Raw genomic sequence first — 6,768 nt, 5'->3', positions numbered from 1 at the left:
TGAATAAACACCTTCTCAGTAATAACATTGCATGTGAATGCATTAAGCTCCCCAATTAAAAGGTACAGATTGGGAGAATGGATTAAAAAGTATGATCCATTGATATGCTGTTTACAAGAGAATCATCTTAGACCCAATGACACAAAGAGACTGAAAATCAAAGGATGAAAAAAAAAATTCCATACAAGCTGCAGCCAAAAAAAGCAGGGGTAGCAATACTAATGTCAGACAAAATAGACTTTAAATGTAAAGATATTATTAGAGACAAAGAAGGACACTATTAATAGAAGGGACAATTCACCAAGAAGAAATTACATTGATAAATGTTTATGCACCCAATTAAGGTGTTCCAAAGTACAGGAGACAAACATTGGCAAAATTGAAGGGAGCAATAGAGTTTTCTACAATAATAGTGAGAGACTTCAATATGCAACTTTTTTTGCTTTTCTTTTCTTATTTATCATATTTTTATTGTAAAATATAACATATATAGAAAAAAGTGATAACTTTCCAAGTGCAACTTAAGTAGTTAGAGAGCAAATTTCAAAGAATATTATAGGTTACAGTTCCACAGTCTCAGTTATCCTTATTATGAAACATAACACATATACAAAAAGGTAATATCTTTCAAAGTACGATTTAACTAGTAGATATATAGGAAATTTCCAAAGTTATTATGAGTTATATTACCATCCACAACACTTTTCTATAGATAGAACACTAACAAGAAGAGTACCAATGAGGAAATTGAGAACCTAAACAGTGTGATAAATGAATTAGACACAAACATATATAGAGTGTTTCATCCCAAATTACCAGGATGTACATTCTTCTCTAGTCCTCATGAAACATTCTCCAGGATAGATCATATGCTGGGGTACAAAACAAGCCTCAATAAATTTAAAAATATTCAAATTACTCAAAGCACATTCTCTGACCATAATGGAATGCAACTAGAAAACAATAACAAAAGAACCAAAACATTCACAAATATGTGGAGGTAAAACAATACACTCTGAATCAATCAGTCGGTCAAAGAAGAAATTGCAAGAAGAGAAATCAGTAAATATCTAGAAGCAAATCAAAATGAGAACATCACATATCAAAACCTATGAGATGCAGTGAAGACAGTGCTGAGGGGGGATTTATAGCTCTAAATGCATACATTAAAAGGGAAAAAGAGCAAAAATCAAAGATCTAACTGAACAACTGAAGAAGCTATAGAATGATCAGCAAATGTACCGTAAAGCAGGTAAAAGAAATAACAAGAATTAAAACAGAAATAAATGATATGGAGAACAAAAAACAATAGAATAAGTAAAACCAAAAGCTGGTTCTTTGAGAAGATCAACAAGATTGACAAACCCTTAGCTAGACTGATAAAGTCAAAAAGAGAGAACACCCAAATTTAAAAAATCAGAAATGAGAGGGGGGACATTACTGTGTATCCCAAAGAAATTTTTAAAACTCATAAGAGAATACTATGAACAACTGTACACCAACAAACTAGACAATTTAGAGGAAATGGATAATTTCCTGGAAACACAGAAATAGTGGAGTCTGTCCTAAGAATAAATAGAAGACCTCAGCAAACAAATCACAAGTAAAGAGATTGAATCAGTAATCAAAAGATTACTACAAATAAAAGCCCAGGGCCAGATGGCTTCACAGGGGAATTTTACCAAACTTTCCAGAAAGAACTGACACCATTCCTGCTCAAATTCTTTCAAAAAATTGAAGAAAAAGGAACACTACCTAACTCATTTTATGAAGCTAACATCATCCTAACACCAAAACCAGATAAAAATACTACAAGAAAGGAAAACTACAGGCCACTCTCCCTAATGAATATAGATGCAAAAATTCTCAATAAAATACATGCAAATTGAATCCAAAGACACATTAAAAGAATCATAAATCTTGACCAAGTGGGGTTCATTCCAGGCATGAAAGGGTGGTTCAGCATAAGAAAATCAATGTAATACAGCTTATTAACAAAAAAGGGAAAAATCAAATCATCTCAATAGATGCTGAAAAAGCATTCAAAACCTTCAGCATCTTTTTTTTATAAAATCAATTCACAATGGAGTAACTGAAGAAAACTTCCTCAGTAAGATAAAGAGTACATATGAAATACCCACAGCCAGCATAGAACTCAATGGAGAGACAGAAATCCTCACCCCTAAAATCAGGAATGAGACAAGGATGCCCACTGCAGCACTATGATTCAACATTGTGCTAGAAGTCCTAGCCAGAGCAATCTGGCAAGACCAAGAAATAAAATGCATCAAAATTGGAAAGAAAGAATTAAAACTGTCATGATTTGCAGATGATATGTTCGTATATTTGGAAAATCCTGAGAAATCAATGACAAATCTACTTTAGCCAATAAACAAATCCAGGAAAGTGGCAGGATACAAGGTTAATGTGCAAAATCAGTATTATTCATAAACACTAGAAATGACCTATCTGAAGAGACATTCAAAAAAAATTCCATTCACAATGGCAACTAAAAAAGTCAAGTACCTTGGAATAAACTTAACCAAGGATATAAAAGACCTCTGCAAGGAAAATTTTAAAACTTTATTAAAGAAATCAAAGAGACCTAAATAGGTGGAAACATATTCTGTGTTCATGGATAGGAAGGCTAAATGTCATTAAGATGTCATTCTACCCTAACTAATCTAGAGATTCAACACAACTCCAATCAAAATTCCAACAACCTACTTTGCAGACTTGGAAAATCTAGTTATCAAATTTATTTGGAAGGGAAAGGGGCCTCGAATTGCCAAAAACATTCTTAAAAAGAAGAACAAAGTGGGAGGACTTATACTTCATGACATTAAAGCCTACTATGAAGCCACAGTGGTCAAAACAGCATGGTAGTGGCAGAAAGACAGACATTTTGATCAATGGAATCAAATCAAGAGTTTGGAAATAGACCCCCAGATCGATGGTCAACTGATTTTTGAAAAGGCCCCCAAATACACTGAACTGGGACAGAACAATCTCTTCAACAAATGGAGGTGGAACAACTGGATATCCATGTCAATATGAATAAATGAGGATCCCTACCTTACAACCTATACAAAAATTAACTCAAAGTAGATCAAAGACCCCAATATAAGAGAGTACCATAAAACTCCTAGAAGATAATGTAGGGAAACATCTTCAAACCTAGTAATAGGAGGTAACTTCTTAGACCTTACACCCAAAGCACGAGCAATGAAAGATAAACTAGATAAATGGGAATGCCTCAAAATCAAAACCTTCTATAGCTCAAAGGAATTTGTAAAAAAGGTGAAGATGCACCCAATGCAATGGGAGAAAATATATGGAAATCCTATATTGGTAAGAGACTGATATCCAGCTTATATAAGGAAATCCTACAACTCAATGACAATAGTACAAACAGCTGAATTATAAAATGAGCAAAAGATATGAAAAGACATTTTTCTGAAGAGGAAATACAAATGGCTAAAAATCACATGAGAAAATATTCATCTTCACTATTAGGGAAATGCAAATCAAAACCACACTGAATTCCCAGATAATCAAAAGCTGAGGGACTTCATCACCAGTAGATCAGTCCTATAAGAAATGCTAAAGGGAATTGAGCAGGCTGAAAGAAAGGGACACTAAACAATTGACTGAAACCACGTGAAGAAATAAAGATTTCCAGTAAAGATCACATGGTAAATATATATATATAAAAAAAAAACCACACTGAGGGCCTGACTACTCTCCCCAGCCCTAATGGGCTGTTGGGCTGCCCTGAGGAGGTGGGGAGGGGAGGACTGGACTGGCCTGGCCAGCAGGTTGTCGATGATGCCAAACTTCTCTGTTGCCCCCAACTGCACACAGAAGAACATGCAGTCCAACCTGGCCTTCTTAAGGTTCCTGCAGTACCCAGGCAGATGCCAGAAGTGGGTAGAAAATTGTAGAACAGACTTAGAAGATAAAACTCCCAATCAGCCAAATAAGCATTATTGGTTATGTCCCAAGCACTCTGAGACCTGTACAATCTGTAGAGCTAGTCCCTATAGGAGAGTTTTTCAAGATAATGCTATGCCAACACTATTTGATCTTACCAGTCATTTGAACAATCCACATAGTACACACAGAAAACAAATAAAAGAATTAAGTGAAGATGAAATCAGGACACTGAAATAGAAAAAAAATTGATGAAACTTCTGAACAGGAACAAAAACATAAAGAACAAACAACAGCAATGCTCAGAACCCAAATACAGAAGAAGCGGGATGAAGAAGAGCATGAAGATATTTTACCTTTAACACTTGAAGAGAAAAAATGAAGGATACCTAAAATATTTATTTGAAATTTTGATTCTTATGGGAAAATAAAACTTGCCTTTGGATGGACAAGAGGCCGATGAACTCCCTGAAGGTCTCTTTACTCCTGATAACTTTCAAGCACCACTGGAGTGCCAAATAAATTCTGATGAAGCGGTTCTGAGAAAGTGCTTTGAGACAACAGCAGTGAACATGTTCTGATTGAAATCCCAGCAGAAACAGATGCTAGAGATATGTGAGTGCTGCATTCAAGAAGAAATTCTTGGGGAACTGAGAGACTCACACTTCTTTTCCATTATCTCTGAAGATGTGTGGTGGACATAGCAGGGTGTTCCAATTTGCCAAAGTTGCCATTATGCAAAATACCAGAAATGGATTGGCTTCTATAAAGGGGATTTATTAGGTTACAAATTTACAGTTCTAAAGCCATAAAAGTGCCCAAACCAAGGCATCAACAAGAGGATACCTTCACTGAAGAAAGACCAATGGTGTTGGGAGCACCTCAGTCAGCTGGGAAGGCACATGCCTGGCATCTGCTGGTCCTTTGGTCTTGGGTTGCATTTTAAAAATGGCTTTCTCCAAAATGTCTCTGGGCTTCCTTCTCTCTTAGCTTCTCTCAGCTCTCTGCTTGGTTATCCTGGGGCATTTCTCTCTAAACATCCAGGGGTCCTCTCGAAGCTTCTCCAGGGCAAACTCTGGGCTTTGTCTCTTAGCTTGGCATCACCAAACATCCTTCTGTCTGCATCTCCAAGCATCTGGGTCTGTGTCAGCTGTTGTGGGTCCTCCTTGCTTCTCCTAGGGGCAAACTCTGGATTACATATCATAGCTTCTCTCCAAAATGTCTCTCTCAGCTTCTCTCCAAAATGTCTCTCTCAGCATCTCTGAGCTTCTGTTTTCCATGAACTCTCTTAAAGTACTCCAGTGATCTAATTAAGACCCACCCAGAATGGATGGGTCATATATCCATGGAAATAATTTAATCAAAGTTCTCACCCAAAGTTGGGTGAGTCACATCTCCATGGAAACACTTAATCAAAAGTTTCCACCCAAAAAGATTGGATTAAAAGATCATGGCTCTTCTGGGGTCCATAACATTTTCAAACCAGCACACAGGGGAAGAGCACCTGGCAGTGTTGGTGAGGTTTGTGGAGAAATCTCAGAACCTGAAAGATGAATTTGTGGGCTTCCTGCCTTATGAAGATGCAGAAATTTTGGCTGTGAAATTTCACACAATAACTGAGAAGTGGGGGCTAAACATGGAGTACTGTCATGGACAGGCTTCAATGAGTCCAATGGATTTTCTTCCTAGATGAAAGTTTTGCTTCTAGACTTCTAGAGAAATATTCCCAAGCTATCTACACACTCTGCTCTTCCTGTGCCTTAAATATGTGGTTAGCAAAATCAGTGCCTTTTATGAGAGTATCTGTTGCATTGGGAATGATTGAGGGAGTTTCTTCTTGTTGTCATTGATCACCATGACTACTTTTAGAACTTGACAATGTAATTTCAGTCCTTTTTCTGAGCAATGAAGAAAAGGGTAATGAATTGAAGGAAATTTGCCATTCTCAATGGACAAGAGGGCATGATGCTTTTGAAATTTTAGTGGAACTCCTGCAAGCACTTGTTTTATCTTTAGATGGTATAAACAGTGACATAAATATTATATGGAATAACTGTATAGCTGGCTGAGCATTTGTACTCTGTAGTGCAGTAACAAATTTTGATTTAATTGTTACCACTGTTGTTCTTAAGAGTGTCCTATCTTTTATAAGAGCCTTTGGGAAATATCTCCAGGAGCAAACTCCTGATGTCTTCTTTTCAGCCAGCAGCTTGACTGCAGTGCTACCTTCACTAAATGAAGTGATGGAAAACATTGAAGTTCATCATGAATTTTGGATTGAGGAAGCCACAAATTTAGCAACCAAACTTTATATTCACATGAAAGTCCCTGGCAAATTCTGCCAAGCTCAGAAAGGTAACATGGAATCTCAATTAACCTCTGAGAGTCACTATAAAAAAACCCTAAGTGTTCCAACAGTGGAGCACATTATTCAGGAACTTAAAGATATATTCTCAGAAGAGCACCTCAAAGCTCTTAAATGCTTATCTCTCATACCATCTGTCACAGGACAGCTCAAATTCCATACATCAGAGGAATGCCATGCTGACATGCACAGAAGTGCATCCTGACACACTCTCAGCTGAGCTTCATTGTTAGAAAATCAGGTGAAAACACAGAGGGAAAGATACAGAGCTTCCATCCACCATATATGAAGCCCTCCATCTGCCTGACATCAAACTTTTTCCTAATGTTTATGCTTTGTTGAAGATCATATGCATTCTTCCTGTAATGAAGGTTGAGAATGAATGCTATCAAAATGGATGAAAGTGTCTCACAGTATAACTGAGGAACACTTTGACAGACCAAAGGTCAAGTAACTTGGCTTTGCTTAAC

At 36.8% G+C, this 6,768-nt stretch overlaps 1 pseudogene; it reads left to right on the top strand.

Annotated features, from left to right (window-relative positions):
- The first annotated feature begins 3,828 nt into the window (after positions 1–3,828).
- LOC119522382 lies at positions 3,829–6,503 on the top strand (annotated as a pseudogene).
- The last annotated feature ends 265 nt before the right edge of the window (positions 6,504–6,768 follow it).

The sequence above is a fragment of the Choloepus didactylus genome, chromosome X (assembly GCF_015220235.1).
Source record: "Choloepus didactylus isolate mChoDid1 chromosome X, mChoDid1.pri, whole genome shotgun sequence".
Lineage (NCBI taxonomy): Eukaryota > Metazoa > Chordata > Mammalia > Pilosa > Megalonychidae > Choloepus > Choloepus didactylus.
The sequence above is the reverse complement of the archived record's forward strand: the minus strand, read 5'-3'. Positions and strand labels throughout refer to the sequence as shown.